The 18,852-nt window shown below is 31.6% G+C and overlaps 1 non-coding gene across 1 annotated transcript; it reads right to left on the bottom strand.

The window, feature by feature from the left end:
• Positions 1 to 18,467: 18,467 nt before the first annotated feature.
• On the bottom strand, positions 18,468 to 18,574 carry LOC139873881 (small nucleolar RNA R71). The gene has a single exon (XR_011767593.1). It is a non-coding gene; the product is annotated as a small nucleolar RNA R71 (small nucleolar RNA).
• Positions 18,575 to 18,852: the final 278 nt, after the last annotated feature.

Here is an 18,852-nt window from a genome sequence, read left to right as displayed (position 1 = left end):
CTACCATTCAAGCATTGAGATGGCGCCGTTTGAAGCACTTTATGGTAGAAAGTGCAGGTCTCCGATTTGTTGGAGTGAAGTGGGGGATAGACATATTACGGGTCCGGAGATAATACAAGAAACTACCGAGAAGATCATCCAAATTCAACAACGGTTGAAAACCGTCCAAAGTCGACAAAAGAGCTACGCTGACATTAAAAGAAAAGATATAGAATTTGAAATTGGAGAGATGGTCATGCTTAAAGTTACACCTTGGAAAGGTGATGTTCGATTTGGTAAACGAGGGAAATTAAATCCAAGGTATATCGGACCATTCAAGATTATTGATCGTGTCGGACCAGTAGCTTACCTACTTGAGTTACCTCAACAACTCGTGGCTGTACATAACACTTTCCACGTTTCGAATTTGAAGAAATGTTTTGCTAAAGAAGATCTCACTATTCCGTTAGATGAAATCCAAATCAACGAAAAACTTCAATTCATCGAAGAACCCGTCGAAATAATGGACCGTGAGGTTAAAAGACTTAAGCAAAACAAGATACCAATTGTTAAGGTTCGATGGAATGCTCATAGAGGACCCGAGTTCACCTGGAAACAAGAAGATCAGATGAAGAAGAAATACCCGCATTTATTTCCAGAAGATACGTCAACACCTCCAACTGCTTAAAATTTCGGGACAAAATTTATTTAACTGGTAGGTACTGTAGTGACCCGAACTTTTTCATGTTTATATATATATATATATATATATATATATATATATATATATATATATATATATATATATATATATATATATATATATATATATATTAAATGAAATATTTATTTACATGATTAAGTGTTTCCAACATATTAAGCAATCAAACTTGTTAAGACTTGATTAATTGAAATAGGTTTCATATAGACAATTGACCACCCAAGTTGACCGGTGATTCACGAACGTTAAAACTTGTAAAAACTATATGATGACATATATATGGTTATATATATAGTTAACATGATATTATGATAAGTAAACATATCATTAAGTATATTAATAATGAACTACATATGTAAAAACAAGACTACTAACTTAATGATTTTGAAATGAGACATATATGTAACGATTATCGTTGTAACGACATTTAATGTATATATATCATATTAAGAGATATTCGTACATCATAATATCATGATAATATAATAATTTAAAATCTCATTTGATATTATAAACATTGGGTTAACAACATTTAACAAGATCGTTAACCTAAAGGTTTCAAAACAACACTTACATGTAACGACTAACGATGACTTAACGACTCAGTTAAAATGTATATACATGTAGTGTTTTAATATGTATTCATACACTTTTGAAAGACTTCAAGACACTTATCAAAATACTTCTACTTAACAAAAATGCTTACAATTACATCCTCATTCAGTTTCATCAACAATTCTACTCGTATGCACCCGTATTCGTACTCGTACAATACACAGCTTTTAGATGTATGTACTATAGGTATATACACTCCAATGATCAGTACTTAGCAGCCCATGTGAGTCACCTAACACATGTGGGAACCATCATTTGGCAACTAGCATGAAATATCTCATAAAATTACAAAAATATGAGTAATCATTCATGACTTATTTACATGAAAACAAAATTACATATCCTTTATATCTAATCCATACACCAACGACCAAAAACACCTACAAACACTTTCATTCTTCAATTTTCTTCATCTAATTGATCTCTCTCAAGTTCTATCTTCAAGTTCTAAGTGTTCTTCATAAATTCTACAAGTTCTAGCTTCATAAAATCAAGAATACTTCCAAGTTTGCTAGCTTACTCCCAATCTTGTAGAGTGATCATCCAACCTCAAGAAATCTTTCTTATTTACAGTAACATATCTTTCTAATACAAGATAATACTCATATTCAAACTTTGATTCAATTTCTATAACTATAACAATCTTATTTCGAGTGAAAATCTTACTTGAACTGTTTTCGTGTCATGATTCTGCTTCAAAAACTTTCAAGCCATCCAAGGATCCTTTGAAGCTAGATCCATTTTTCTCATTTCCAGTAGCTTTATCCAGAAAACTTGAGGTAGTAATGATGTTCATAACATCATTCAATTCATACATATAAAGCTATCTTATTCGAAGGTTTAAACTTGTAATCACTAGAACATAGTTTAGTTAATTCTAAACTTGTTCGCAAACAAAAGTTAATCCTTCTAACTTGACTTTTAAAATCAACTAAACACATGTTCTATATCTATATGATATGCTAACTTAATGATTTAAAACCTGGAAACACGAAAAACACCGTAAAACCGGATTTACGCCGTCGTAGTAACACCGCAGGCTGTTTTGGGTTAGTTAATTAAAAACTATGATAAACTTTGATTTAAAAATTGTTCTTCTGGGAAAATGATTTTTCTAATGAACATGAAACTATATCCAAAAATCATGGTTAAACTCAAAGTGGAAGTATGTTTTCTAAAATGGTCATCTAGACGTCGTTCTTTCGACTGAAATGACTACCTTTATAAAAACGACTTGTAACTTATATTTCCGACTATAAACCTATACTTTTTCTGTTTAGATTCATAAAATAGAGTTCAATATGAAACCATAGCAATTTGATTCACTCAAAACGGATTTAAAATGAAGAAGTTATGGGTAAAACAAGATTGGATAATTTTTCTTGTTGTAGCAACGTGAAAATTGGTAACAAATCTATATTAATCATATCCTAGATAACTTATATTGTATTATACATGTATTCTAATATATTATGTAATCTTGGGATACCATAGACTCGTATGCAAATGTTTTGACATATCATATCGACCCATGTGTATATATTATTTGGAACAACCATAGACACTCTATATGCAGTAATGTGGGAGTTAGCTATACAGGGTTGAGGTTGATTCCAAAAATATATATACTTTGAGTTGTGATCTAGCCTGAGACGTGTATACACTGGGTCGTGGATTGATTCAAGATAATATATATCAATTTTTTTCTGTACATCTAACGTTGGACAACTAGTTGTAGGTTACTAACGAGGACAGCTGACTTAATAAACTTAAAACATCAAAATGTATTAAAAGTGTTGTAAATATATTTTGAATATACTTTGATATATGTACATATTTGTTATAGGTTCGTGAATCGACCAGTGGCCAAGTCTTACTTCCCGACGAAGTAAAAATCTGTGAAAGTGAGTTATAGTCCCACTTTTAAAATCTAATATTTTTGGGATGAGAATACATGCAGGTTTTATAAATGATTTACAAAATAGACACAAGTACGTGAAACTACATTCTATGGTTGAATTATCGAAATCGAATATGCCCTTTTTATTAAGTCTGGTAACCTAAGAATTAGGGAACAGACACCCTAATTGACGCGAATCCTGAAGATAGATCTATTGGGCCTAACAAACCCCATCCAAAGTACCGGATGCTTTAGTACTTCGAAATTTATATCATATCCGAAAGGTGTCCCGGAATGATGGGGATATTCTTATATATGCATCTTGTTAATGTCGGTTACCAGGTGTTCACCATATGAATGATTTTTATCTCTATGTAAGGGATGTATATTGAAATATGAAATCTTGTGGTCTATTGTTACGATTTGATATATATAGGTTAAACCTATAACTCACCAACATTTTTGTTGACGTTTAAAGCATGTTTATTCTCAGGTGAATATTAAGAGCTTCCGCTGTTGCATACTAAAATAAGGACAAGATTTGGAGTCCATGTTTGTATGATATTATGTAAAAACTGCATTCAAGAAACATATGTCGATGTGATATATTTCTATTGTAAACCATTATGTAATGGTCGTGTGTAAACAGTATATTTTAGATTATCATTATTTGATAATCTACGTAATGCTTTTGAAACCTTTATTGATAAAATAAAGGTAATGGTTGTTTTAAAAATGAATGCAGTTTTTGAAAAACGTCTCATATAGAGGTCAAAACCTCGCAACGAAATCAATTAATATGGAACGTTTATAATCAATATGAACGGGACATTTCATTTGACGATTCTTGCGCCCACGCGTTCGTAATTGAATATCCTACAACATGAGGTTAAGTAATTAAACTTTTCCAAAAATTATAAAATAAGTTATTTAAACGCGAGTTAATCGTCTTAGCCGGTTTTGCTCGTTTTTCCTCGTTTCTCATCCGTTTTTAGTGATTCTTGAAACATAGCCTTTGTAATGACTAAATCTACCAAACATTTGGATATCGATTGTCACTTCACCAGATATAAAGTTCAGGATGACTTCTTACAAACGGCCTACATTCCTACTAATTTACAATTAGCTGATGTCATGACTAAGGCATTGGGACAACATCAACATTCTTTTCTTGCAGACAAGATGGATTTCAAAGGTCTTCCAACTTGAGGGGAGGATATATAATCATAGAAATGAAATGAAAGTTTTATGCCGAAATGTAAAATAGCAAAGTTGAGGGTGTAAATTGTAACTTTATTGTTAGAACACTAATTATGCGATTAAACGTGTTTTAAATAGTTGTTATCACAGTGGTTAAGCTAATATAGTAGATCATGTAATCATTCTTTTTCGATTTCAATATAAAATCTTTACAAATTATTCAATTGCTTCCGCTTGTTAGATATGCTTACATTTCTCTCACAAAACCACCGTGTCCATCATTTTTGTGATTTTTTTCATTTGACAGCTTAAACCACTTCATGATTTATAGTCGATTCCAGCAGCTTTATGTAATAACTTTCTGTTAACGTAACACTACTTTAGCCACCGCTGTTTCTGCCTGAGCTATTATTTATTTATTTTGATATTACAGCGCTTTCCCTCTGAATGGACTACTTCTTCCACAAATGAAGCAAAGTAGTCTTTCCATCAATGCTTTATAAGTTATAACGTACATCCAATAACTTCAGCAAAGATTTAAAGCTTTTAAAACAACTTGTAGTAGCTTCACCGTCACTCATAGGTGAAGCCATGTTGAGTTTAGTGGGGTCAAATGACAGACACCACTAAAAGCCCAAAAATTAACCCCGTAATTAGTCTATTTATTTGATATACGTGTACATCATTTTGATAAATGTCTTTTTAATGTTTTTGTATAGAAGAGAATAGATGAATTCAAGCGAAAGTGAAGGCACCAGAGATCAGATCAAAATGGTAATATTTGTAAATAATTAACTTGAACAAAAAAAAATTAAAAAATTAAAAGAAGGGTGAGAATAAGGAAGAAAAGAAAAAAACTAATGTACAAGTACTTGCTTTGTCTATTATGTAAAGTAATCAATCAATCAATAATAAGATGAAAATTAAGGTAAAATACTAGCATTGATTACAATTGATCTCCTTAAGTCTCATTGTTGGAGAATCAAGTTGTGAGTGTGAAAAGGGAGGTTTTGATGATGGTGACAACGAGGATTGAGATTGGGGTGATGAAGACATTGCGGGTGATACTGTCGGCGGTGATGGGGAGTGTGATGATGTTCGGGAAGGCGAGGGTGAAGATGAATTATCAGACATTTCTTTAAGTTTTCTTTTGTTGATACTTGCTTTTTCTTCTTTCTTCTTCTTGTTGTTGTTAACGTTATTCCCTGCAATATCAACAGGAATTGTTCCCCTGCTTTCGCCAAACATATAGTCTTTCAATCACTTTCTGACTTTGTCCCTGGACGTGCTGTGATTGATGCGGCTCGTCGGAAGCGGGTCAAGTACGAATCTAGCTGTCAGGCGATTGGTTATGGTTTCATTTCTTTCTCATTTTCTTCCCTTGGGGATTTAGAGAAGGAGGCTGTTTCTTTGCTAAAGCAGGTTCAGAAGTGTTCGATGGCGCAAGATATTGGTGCCGGTGCTGCTGCTCATATTTTTACTAAGATAGGTTTTGCTATTGCTAGAGGTGTGGGGGTCCAGATTGTCTCTAGGCTTTCCACTAATTTTTTTTAAGTTTTAAAACTTTTAAGTTAATAATAATAATAATAATAATAATAATAATAATAATACTTAGATTTAATTAATTAATTAACAAATACCTTTTTTTTTTTTTTTTTTTTTTTTTTTTAACGTTCAATGACTTTACGATCAACGAGACTATCATCAACAGCGAGAACATGAACATCATGACTGAATTCACCGGTACATGATATTTCCGGCGACACCCACGGTCGAGATAACATGCTTGTAGCCATGAATCGAGAGGAAATGGGAGTTAAATGAGAAATGAATATTTAATTCAAATAAATACAAATATATATATATATATATATATATATATATATATATATATATATATATATATATATATATATAGATGAAGAAGCAAGAAAGCCACGTCTCAATCAAACAGATGATGACATTACAGAGAATCATCAAAATCTTATAAAATCTACTATTATTATATTTTTTATTTTTAAGAAAATACGCTCAGATTCTCATTTCCACTTTGCTTGCTTGTGACCCCTTTTCCGTTATTCTATTTAAGTAAATGTAATCGTAAATATATATTTTCAGTCGATTTATTGTTATCCTGCCACCAAAGGGTCGGTCTATCGAGAAAAATTATGATATTTTCGCTCACTATATGTAGTAACTACTTATAGCACTTGTATAATAATATTGTACATATAGATGAGTATTTTTTTAAAATAATAAGTGAAAATAATATCATTAGTCGACGAGAAACTTCACAAGGTTCTCGATTCAACTTCCGTCTACATTATATTATATTATATATTATATATAATAATATATTATTAAAAAATTCATGTAATCTGTGTGAGACTGTGAGTTGTCTTATATATAAACAAAAAAACTTAAAAAACATACATTTTCTTTATGAAGTTTTCTAATAGCATCTATGAAGGGTACCAAAAGATCTTTGGGCTAGCGGTATCGGGGAGCTTCCTGACCTTGAAGTTATGGGTTCGAGTAATGTTTATAACATTATTCGTGCGTGAGTTTGCAGTTCTAAAAAAATAAAAATACAAAAATATGAACGGTAATATGTAATTATTATTCCAAAACACGTGTAATAGTTTAATTGAAAAGTTTGTTTTGTTTTTTCTAAAAGCAAACAAATAACTTTATTAAAAAACCAATTATAACAGGAGGGTTAATACACCTATAAGTGCATAAGGTGTGGATCAAGTCATCCCAGCGTGAGATTGTGATTTGCTTCCCACCGACGGTCGGCCCACACCATTTCGGTGTCGGTCCGGGATCTCTAACGTCAAAGTCGCTAGCGCGACGTCGGCTAAAAATGCACATGTGGTCCCATTTTTTAAAAATTCGACCGTTGCATACCACTTCCCCTATTTTTTAAATAATAAAACACAAAATATCTTCTTTCTCTAAGGCACTGAACTTACTATCTTACCACTTTCCCTATTTCTTCATCAATGTCACTTTACAATGTCCGTCCAGTCATCGTCCAGTCATCAGCAAGAAACTGAACTAAAACTGAACTGACGCGTCATGTGTAACATTCCGCCTTTTCCGTTAATTCATTTTAACGCCCGTCTTTTTTTTTTTATAATACCTTTCGTCATCTATATTCGTACCTTTCGTTAACTAACGTTCTTTACATTTCCGTTATTGGATTATAACATCTCCCGTTTACTCTCGCGTAGTAAAATAATTCGTTCGGTTAATTTTCGCACCCGACTACAAATTTGAGGGACTAATTTTGTCATTTGGCCAATTTGGGTCAACTAGTCATCACCTCCCACCTCTCATCCTCTCATTTCTCTCTTATCCCTTTCTTAATACTTCCATCTTTTCTCTCAAACCCCAACATCAAAGATTCATCATCTATTTCGGATCTAGGAAGCTCACAACAAATCCGACTACATATTCGTGATCCTCTCTTCATCCTCTACAACTTGATACTAATTTCATCTCATTTGGGTAACTTTCTAAAAACTCTTGATTTCATGTTCTTAGTGTTTTTGACTTGAAATGGTGTTAGTTAGTGTCTATGGCTCATTGTGATGTCGTGTATGTAATTTGTATACTCGATCTTGTTATTTGGTGTAACTAGCATGAACACTTGAAATGAGTTAGTTTAATCTTTGATCTTGATTGATTAAATGTTGTTAGATGTTAAACCTATCGTGTTAAATGTGTTACTAGCATCATTAGCTTCAATTTGATATGTTGGTTGGCTTGGTAAGACCTCATTAACATGATTATTGAATTCATGATTCATGGTTAGGGTTTGATAGATTTTAAAACGAACCTTTGGTGCATTAAATGCTTGACAATGTTGTTTGTAGGTATTTAGTTACGATGTATGTTTAATTACCTTCGAAACAGCATATCATATATGTAAATTGGATCACCGAATCATGAAATGCGTTTTACGAACTTGAAACTTGAATAATGAACTTTTAACGATCATTCGACGATGTTTTTATTGTTGTAAATGATTAACTTGATAGATGAAATGTGCTTAGTCGTTTTTCTCGTCAAAATACCTTTCCAACGGTGTAAGATACATGTTCTAAGTGTTTTCGTTTCACAAATTGTGTTTGTTTGAGTTTTGGTTCGTGCACTTGTGTGCTTCAGCAAACAGGGTCTGTGAACTAATCTGGACGCCGTCCAAACCCTTGAACGCCATCCAGCCCTTCACAGTTGTACGCCGTCCAGCCAATCTGGACGCCGTCCAAATGAACTGTCAGGGTCTGTCCAACTTGACCATTTTTCGTTTAATTCCAACTATGCTACGCACCTCCGATTAACATGTAACTTGTTCTAACATGCTCATATATGATTATAAAACTCAGAAAAATTATCCGAGACCCGACCCGAACGTGTTGACTTTTTCGTTGACTTTGATGTAGTGACCCAAACTTTTCCATGTTTATATATATATATATATATATATATATATATATATATATATATATATATATATATATATATATATATATATATATATATTAAATGAAATTTATATTTACATGATTAAATGTTTCCAACAAGTTAAGCAATCAAACTTGTTAAGACTTGATTAATTGAAATAGGTTTCATATAGACAATTGACCACCCAAATTGACCGGCGATTCATGAATGTTACAAATTCGTAAAAACTACATGATGTTATATATATAGACATATATATGGTTAACATGAGATTATGATAAGTAAGTATCTCACTAAGTATATTAACAATGAGTGTTATACATAAAAATGAGTTTATTGAATTAAGAAACTCGAAACGATATATACAACGATTATCGTTATAACAACATCTTACTAAATACATATGAATCATATTAAGATATTGTTACACTATGTTTAAATATGATAAATGATAATTAAACATATCATTAAGTGTATTAACAATGAACTACATATGTAAAAACAAGACTACTAACTTAAGGGTTTCGAAACGAGACATATATGTAACGATTATCGTTGTAACGACATTTATATGTATATATATCATATTAAGATATATTAATACATCATATTATCATGATAATGTAATAATTTAACATCTCATTAGATATAATAAACAATGGGTTAACAACATTTAACAAGATCGTTAACTTAAAGGTTTCAAATCAACACTTACATATAACGACTAACGATGACTTAACGACTCAGTTAAATTGTATATACATGCAGTGTTTTAATATGTATTCATACACTTTTGAAAGACTTCAAGACACTTATCAAAGTACTTCTACTTAACAAAAATGCTTACAATTACATCCTCATTCATTTTCATCAACAATTCTACTCATATGCACCCATATTCGTACTCGTGCAATACCCAGCTCCTAGACGTATATACTATTGGTATATACACATAATAATTCAGCTCTTAGAAGCCCTTGTGAGTCACCTAACACATATGAGAACCATCATTTGGAAACTAGCATGAAATATCTAACAAAACAACAGAGTAATGGAGCCTATATTTGACTCCATTCTCACGTCCCATTTCACCTACCACAAACACATTTTGATTTCTATTTTTATGCATCAAATTACTCTCTATCAATTACTCTCTTAGTTTTCTAAGTGTTCTTCATCATTTCCTTCATAATCTAGCTCAATCTAGCTCAATTTAGGTAACCTAGATCAACAAACAAAACAACTACTCAAGAAAACACCAAGAACACTTCCAAGTTTGCTAGCTCAATTCCAATCTTGTAAAGTGATCATCCAACCTCAAAAAATCTTTGTTGTTTACAGTAGGTTATCATTCTAATTCAAGGTAATACTCATATTCAAACTTTGATTCAATTTCTATAACTATAACAATCTTATTTCAAGTGAAAATCTTACTTGAACTTGTTTTCGTGTCATGATTCTACTTCAAGAACTTTCGAGCCATCCAAGAATCCTTTAAATCTAGATCAAATTTTGTCACTTCCAGTAGGTTTACCTACTAAACTTGAGATAGTAATGATGTTCATAACATCATTCGATTCATACATATAAAACTATCATATTCGAAGATTTAAACTTGTAATCACTAGAACATAGTTTAGTTAACTCTAAACTTATTCACAAATAAAGTTAATCCTTCTAACTTGACTTTTAAAATCAACTAAACACATGTTCTATATCTATATGATATGCTAACTTAATGATTTAAAACCTGAAAATCAAAATGTAGTAACACCGCGGGCTGTTTTGGGTTTGTTAATTAAAAACTATGATAAATTTTGATTTAAAAGTTGTTCTTCTGGGAAAATGATTTTTCTTATGAACATGAAACTATATCCAAAAATCATGGTTAAACTCAAAGTGAAAGTATGTTTTTCAAAATGGTCATCAAGACGTCGTTTTTTCGACTGAAATGACTACCTCTTACAATATTGACTTGTAACCTGTATTTCCGACTATAAACTTATATTTTTTCTGTTTAGTTTCATAAATTTCAGTTCATTATGAAACCATAGCAACTTGAATCACTCAAAACGGATTTAAAACGAAGAAATTATGGGTAAAACAAGATTGGTTAATTTTGCTTGTTGTAGCTACGTGAAATTTGTAACAAATCTATACAAATCATAACTTAACTAACTTATATTGTATTATACATGTATTCTAACATATATTATATAATCTTGGGATACCATAGACACGAATACAATGTTTTGACATATCATATCGACCCATATATATATATATATATATATATATATATATATATATATATATATATATATATATATATATATATATATTTCGGAACAACCATAGACACTCTATATGCAGTAATGTTTGAGTTAGCTATACAGGGTTGAGGTTGATTCCAAAATAATATATATACTTTGAGTTGTGATCGAGTCTGAGACTTGTAGACACTGGATCGTGGATTGATTTGAGATATTATATATTGCTTTATTTCTGTACATCTAACTGTGGACAACTAGTTGTAGGTTACTAACGAGGACTGCTGACTTGACAAACTCAAATCATTAAAACGTAATAAAAAATGTTGTAAATATATTTTGAACATACTTTGATATATATGTACATATTTGTTATAGGTTAGTGAATCGACCAGTGGCCAAGTCTTACTTCCCGACGAAGTAAAAATATGTAAAAGTGAGTTATAGTCCCACTTTTAAAAATTTAATATTTTTTGGGATGAGAATACATGCATTTTTATAAATGTTTTATGAAATAGACACAAAAAATCAAAACTACATTATATGGGTGAATGATCGAAGCCGAATATGCCCCTTTTTGCTTGGTAGCCTAAGAATTAGGGAACATCACTAATTTTGAAAATTAGTGCACCCCTAATTGACGCGAATCCTAAAGATAGATCTATTGGGCCTAACAAACCCCATCCAAAGTACCGGATACTTTAGTACTTCGAGTTTTTATATCATGTCCGATGGATGTCCCGGAATGATGGGGATATTCTTATATGCATCTTTTTAATGTCGGTTACCAGGTGTTCACCATATGAATGATTTTTATCTCTATGTATGGGATGATGTTTATGAGAAATGAAAATATGAAATCTTGTGGTCTATTATTATGATTGATAAATATATAGGTCAAACCTATAACTCACCAACATTTTTGTTGACGTTTTAAGCATGTTTATTCTCAGGTAATTGTTAAGAGCTTCCGCTGTTGCATACTAAATTAAGGACAAGATTTGGAGTCCATGCTTATTTAATATTGTTTGAAAACTGCATTCGAAGACATATATTGTTGTGTAATATTATTGTAAACCATTATGTAATGGTCGTGTGAAAACGCTATATTTTTTATTATCATTTTTAAACCTTTATCGATAAAATAAAGGTTATGGTTTGTTTTAAAATCGAATGCAGTCTTTGAAAAACGTCTCATATAGAGGTCAAAACCTCGCAACGGAATCAATTAATATGGAACGTTTATAATCAATATGAATGGGACATTTCAGTTGGTATCAGAGCGTTGGTCTTAGAGAACCAGAAAATTGCATTAGTGTATCTTACCGAGTTTGTTAGGATGCATTAGTGAGTCTGGACTTCGACCGTGTTTTCTTTAAAAACGATTGCTTAACACTTTTTGTTAGAAACTATATATTATTAACATGCAAATATTATGTGATATATTAATCTCTTAACGTGTTTGATATTGTGTGATAAATTTCTACCTCTAGTACAAATCTCATCGACTCACCTAATAATAATGAAGAGTCGAATATATTTTGGAAAGATTCACAAATTCCCGAAGAAGAACCGGAAGAGGAAGAACAGGAAGGGGAATGACCGGAAGAGGAAGAACCAGAAGAGGAAGAACCGGAAGAGGAGGAACCTGAAGAAGAGAAACCGGAAGAAGAAGAGGTTTCGGAGGATGAAATATTAATACCTACAGTAAAACGATTAAATAAAAGAAGATCCTCAACCAATGGACCAAAGTTAAAAATGGTCAATAGTGTTTCCGCCAAGGAAGCAAAATATTGGGAAAATTACTAATTTTCTGATGAATCGGATCCCGACGAGGATTTCGATGATGTTATAGAAATTACCCCAACTCAATTTAATAAGGCAAAAGAGAATAATAAGGGAAAGGGCATCAAAATAGAGAAACCTTATTCCGACCCCGATGAACTTTATGTGTATCGTAAACGCCCGTAATTCTTAGATTTTAACAATAATCTGGGAACATCTAGGCCACCAGGTTTTTCTAAACCATTTGTGAAAATGACGGCTCGTATTAGAAGATCACTATGTATCCCTAGGAAATTAGCCAAACGAACTAAGTCCGAAGAAGAAGAAACGAGTGAGTCGGAATAAAGAGTTGTAATCATGCTGTGTAATATATGTATTGTAGTGTGTTTGTATTTTTATGTTATATATAAAAATTGCTTGTATTGTTTGTTAATTATCTTTTACGAATCTAATCCTTGTTTATTTTACAGTATAAAAACAAAAATGGACGTTAAGGATAGACAACCAAAAATTTTAGAAGACCTACCAGGAGATATGATTGATGAAATCTTGTCTAGAGTCGGGCAGAATTCATCAGCACAATTATTTACGACAAAATTAGTTTGTAGAACATTTGAAAGACATTCCAGGCATGCCTTAGTTTATAAAAGGCTTTCCTTTGAAAGATGAGGTATATCACATTGGGGAGACTTTAAGTTACGCCAAGTTTTCTTTAAGGTATTTAGTGCGGGAAACCCAGATACAATTTTACGCTACGGGTTACGAACCTATTTTGACTCCACACATCCCAACATAGGACTCCGTTCTTTAGAAAGAGCTTCTAACATGCAACATAAAGAAGCATATTATGCTTACGGATTAATAATGTTCGCTTCTCACCAAATTGAGAAAAAGGACATTGGGTTGCAACTTTTAAATAAAATGTTCCCACACGTAACGGAATTGGTAGTTGAGGTGAGAAACAAGGTTTTTAGATTGTTAAGGGGCTGTTGGGCATTACGTAACCCTCGTCCTTTTGACGACATTACAACATGCTGTCTAGCCAACGGTCACAACGGTTATTTTTCACAAGACCAAGGATGGGAAATAATACTAGTAAACCCCGAATGCATGACTTGTTTCTGGACTTATGAATTACGTATCTTTATTGTCTTTGTTGAATGACTTGCGTATTAACTAGATTTGTCTTCGCAACTACCTTGTATTAAAATTAGTATGTGCTATATTTCATCCTATATGTATAATAGTGGTATTGTATGTTTGTAAATTATTGTATAAAAGTTTGAACGCAAAATATTATTGTAAAAAGTTTTTCATATAGAATCGTAGTAGTTGAATTGTATAGTAGCTACTAAGTATGAACTTAACGGGTAGGTACTACCCGAATTAAAACTATAAAATGCTAATATGAAGAAAAAGCTTTTATAAATAAGTTCATATTATGCTACGAAATACTATTGACTACTCTTAAATTCTATATGATTAACTCAATTCTTTTGGCTATTTTTGAAGGAAATGGCATCGACGACTCGTCAGAACTTGAACATGAGCGAGGAAGATTTCTGTGTTTTCCTTGCAGCAAACATAGCCGCAGTACAGGTGATAATGCTAAAAACGAACACATATTTCATAGCAGTATCTTTCAAGAAAGACAGGCTTTTAGTTGTTATTGTTCTATTTACAAGTGATATTCGTTTAAATAATAAAAGGTGAAGACAAAAGACAGATTCGACGATTTAAAGACGCAAATGACCATAAAGCTAAAAAATACAAAGTACAATCCAAGTGGTTCAATTTATTGATGAGAAACATCTCAAAATTACAAAAGTACAAGTCGCAAAACGTAAAGTACAAGATATTAAATCGTACGAAAGGACGTTCGAAAATTCGGAACCGGGACATGAACCAACCATCAATGTACGACGCAACGGGCCTAAAATTACAAGTCAACGATGCACAAGAATATAATATAATATATATATAATTATATAAAATTATATATATTATATTATATAATATTTAAATACGAGCAGCCCACGTTTTGGAATCATATGTGACCAGGAAAAGGAGGCCATGCGATCGCATGGCTTGGAGGCCTTAAATCCATGCGATCGCATGGTGCACTGTACATGGCCAAGTCCTATAAATTGCAACGTTTGGTCGACGATTTTTAACAATATATATCCATCTACTCTCTATATCTCAAATATATATTTATATTTATTTTAATTATAATTTTAATTTAAGTTTAATAATAATAAGGTTATAGTGGCGAATGTTTTAAGTTTGTAAGTCAAAATTCTGTCCGTGTAACGCAACGCTATTAATACTCATTGTAAGTTATGTTCAACCTTTTTAAATTAATGTCTCGTAGCTAAGTTATTATTATGTTTATTTAAGTCGAAGTAATCGTGATGTTGGGCTAAATATTAAGATTGGGTTATTGCGCTTTGTACCATAATTGAGGTTTGGACAAAAGAACGACACTTGTGGAAATTAGACTATGGACTATTAATGGGCTTTATATTAACTAAACGATACCTCGTTAATTTAATATAAAGGTTACAATTTGACGTATCTATATATAACCACATACGCTTAATCGGGTACGGTGGGCGGGATATTTATAAAAACAAATTATTGTTCATTTGACCAGACACGGGGATGGATTAATAGTTAATGGACTCATTAAAACAGGGGTGGATTACATTCAAGGGTAATTGGTGTAATTGTTAACAAAGTAGTAAAACCTTAGACTACACGCAGTCGATAACCTGGTGTATTCATTAAACAAAGTATTAAGACCTTGTTACAGTTCGAATCTCCAATTAGTTGGAATAATTGACTTTGGATATAAGGTTAATTTGACGAAGATCCTCGCACTTTATAATTATGACCGATGGACTATTATGGACAAAACCGTATGGACATATCGAATAATCCAGGATAAAGGACAATTAACCCATGGTAATAAATTAAAATTAACACGTCAAACATCATAATTACGGAAGTTTAAATAAGTATAATTCCTTTATTTTATATTTTATCGCACTTTTTATTATCGTACTTTTAAATTATCGCACTTTTATTTACTGTCATTTTATTTATCGCACTTTTAATTATTGCACTTTTATTTATTTTTATTTACTTTACGCTTTAAATTAAGTTGTATTTCTATTTAATATTTTACATTAGGTTTTAATTGTGACTTAAGACATAAAATCGACAAACCGGTCATTAAACGGTAAAACCCCCTTTTATAATAATAATAATATTACTTATATATATATATATATTGATACAAATATAGTTTAAAAATAAATATAGCGTAAACTTGGCTAGCTCCCTGCGGAACGAACCGGACTTACTAAAAACTACACTACTTTACGATTAGGTACACTGCCTATAGTGTTGTAGCAAGGTTTAGGTATATCCACTCTATAAATAAATAAATAACTTGTGTAAAATTGTATCGTATTTAATAGTATTTGGTAGTAAAAATATAACTATTTCGTACTACACCTCGCAAACATCAAGTATTTTTGGCGCTACTGCCGGGGACTGAAGCGAAACGCTATAACATATATATATATATATATATATATATATATATATATATATATATATATATATATATATATTTCTATATTTTTAAGTATTTAAATTAAAAAGTTTATATTTTTCTTTTGTTAAAAATTAAGATTAGTAAGTAATTTTTTTTATTAAGTTTTTATTACATATTATTTTTTTTATAAATTAAAAACAGAAATTTAAAAATCAAAAATAAAAATAAAAATAAAAATAAATAAAAGAGTAAAAGGGCCGAATACTGTAGCAGCCCATCAGCTGGCCTGGATCCATACCCCATACGATCGCATGGCCCAGACCTTTATATCTCATGCGACCGCATGAGAAGGTCTGACAGCTGAAACATGATACGCCATAATTACAGATTTTGGGTTTTAAATTAATAAATATTATTATTGTTTAACCTAATTAGGTTTTAATTATTTAATTAGTTTTTAATTTTAGTTTTAATTAAATTTGTAATATTAAGTTTTATTTTGTTTTATTAATTTATAAATTAGTACCTTTTATAAAATAATAATATAAAAATAATATTTTTATAAAAATTGTATTTTCATAACTTTAAGTTTTATTTCTATATTTCGTATCTTTTTAATTGTTTATTCGTATATTGTTTATTTTATCGTTCGTAATTAGTTTTAAGTTTAGTATTTTGAAGCAGTTTATTTTTATTTCTAGATTTCTAAGCTTTGCCGTAAAATCCCTTAAGTGCTTTTTCTTTAGATTAAGATTTAGACGCCTTAGAATTTTACGACGTTGTTTATCGCTTTAGTTTTAAATAAAGTTTTAGTGCCTTTTTAAGTTATTGCCGTTTTGGATATAGAATTCCTTTTAAGCTTTAATTCCTTTAGACGCAACTTTTAATTCTTAGTTTTTAGGCTTTTAAGTTTCGACGCTGCATTTTATTATTTTTTGACGCTTAATTTTTCGACCTTTTATTTTTCGACGTTTTTTGACGCACTCTTTTTCTTTCTTATTTCTCGACGCTCTAGTTTTTAGGACATAGAATTTTTTTTATTTTCTTTAAATTTAGACGAAAAATTATTTTAAGCGGTTAAATTGATAGACATCCAAAATTTTCTGGTTCGTAGTAATAGTTGGATTTGTTAGTAGCGAGTTGTGGGCTTCCGATTTAAAGGGTCCTGGCTACCTGCTGCATCTATTGGCTATTCGAAACGTGGGCAAAATCAGAAAAGTCTATTAATTTAATAACTTATATAATTTTTATTTTTATAACTTATAGGATATTCAGTGAATGCACTGAGCAAAACGTTCACCACCTGTAACTCGATCAAGACATCTAGCCAACATTTTCGCCGTTGAATTTTCTTTAGAATCGTCATCTAGGCGACCAAGTACTCCAATTCAAATTTCCGATAATCCATTTTTTGAACCCGACCTCACAATTGAGAATCCGGAGGATATTCAGGGACAATTCAGAGATCCTGAACCACTAATCATTCCTCCTGAACCACAAATCACTCATCCAGAGATTGTCGAGGAAGAAACCATTAAGTCAGAATCCTCTAGTGGTTCAGATTCAACAAATTCAATCATGGAAAATCTAGAACCTCTAAGTATGGAAGACCGAATGAGGGCTAAGCGCACTGGCCAAGGTCATGCAATTACTCAACCAGACATTAACACACCAGATTATGAAATCAAAGGACAAATCCTACACATGGTAACTAATCAATGCCAATTTAGCGATGCGCCGAAGGAAGATCCAAACGAACATCTTCGAACCTTTAATAGGATCTGTACTCTATTTAAGATCAGAGAAGTTGAGGATGAACAGATCTATCTCATGTTATTTCCCTGGACTTTAAAGGGAGAAGCCAAAGATTGGTTAGAATCGTTACCTGAAGGGGCGATTGACACATGGGATGTTTTAGTTGAAAAATTTCTTAAACAATTCTTTCCGGCATCTAAAGCCGTGAGACTTCAAAGAGAAATAGTTACGTTCACACAAAAGCCAAATGAAACTCTATATGAGGCGTGGACAAGATTTAAAAAGTTGTTAAGAGGATGTCCTCAACATGGTTTAGACACTTATCAAATAGTACAAATATTCTATCAAGGATGCGATATTACTACATGAAAAGACATCGACATAGCAGCTGGTGGTTCCATTATGAAGAAAACCGCAACTGAAGCTTACAAAATTATTAATAACACTGCTTCCCACTCACATGAGTGGCATCAAGAAAAAGATATCTTTAGATCATCTAAAGCGACTAGAGCCGATTCTAGCCATGACTTTGATTCCATTTCCGCAAAGATAGATGCTTTCGAGAGACGAATGGAAAAGATGACTAAAGATA

This window comes from Rutidosis leptorrhynchoides, chromosome 10, assembly GCF_046630445.1.
Source record: "Rutidosis leptorrhynchoides isolate AG116_Rl617_1_P2 chromosome 10, CSIRO_AGI_Rlap_v1, whole genome shotgun sequence".
Lineage (NCBI taxonomy): Eukaryota > Viridiplantae > Streptophyta > Magnoliopsida > Asterales > Asteraceae > Rutidosis > Rutidosis leptorrhynchoides.
The sequence above is the reverse complement of the archived record's forward strand: the minus strand, read 5'-3'. Positions and strand labels throughout refer to the sequence as shown.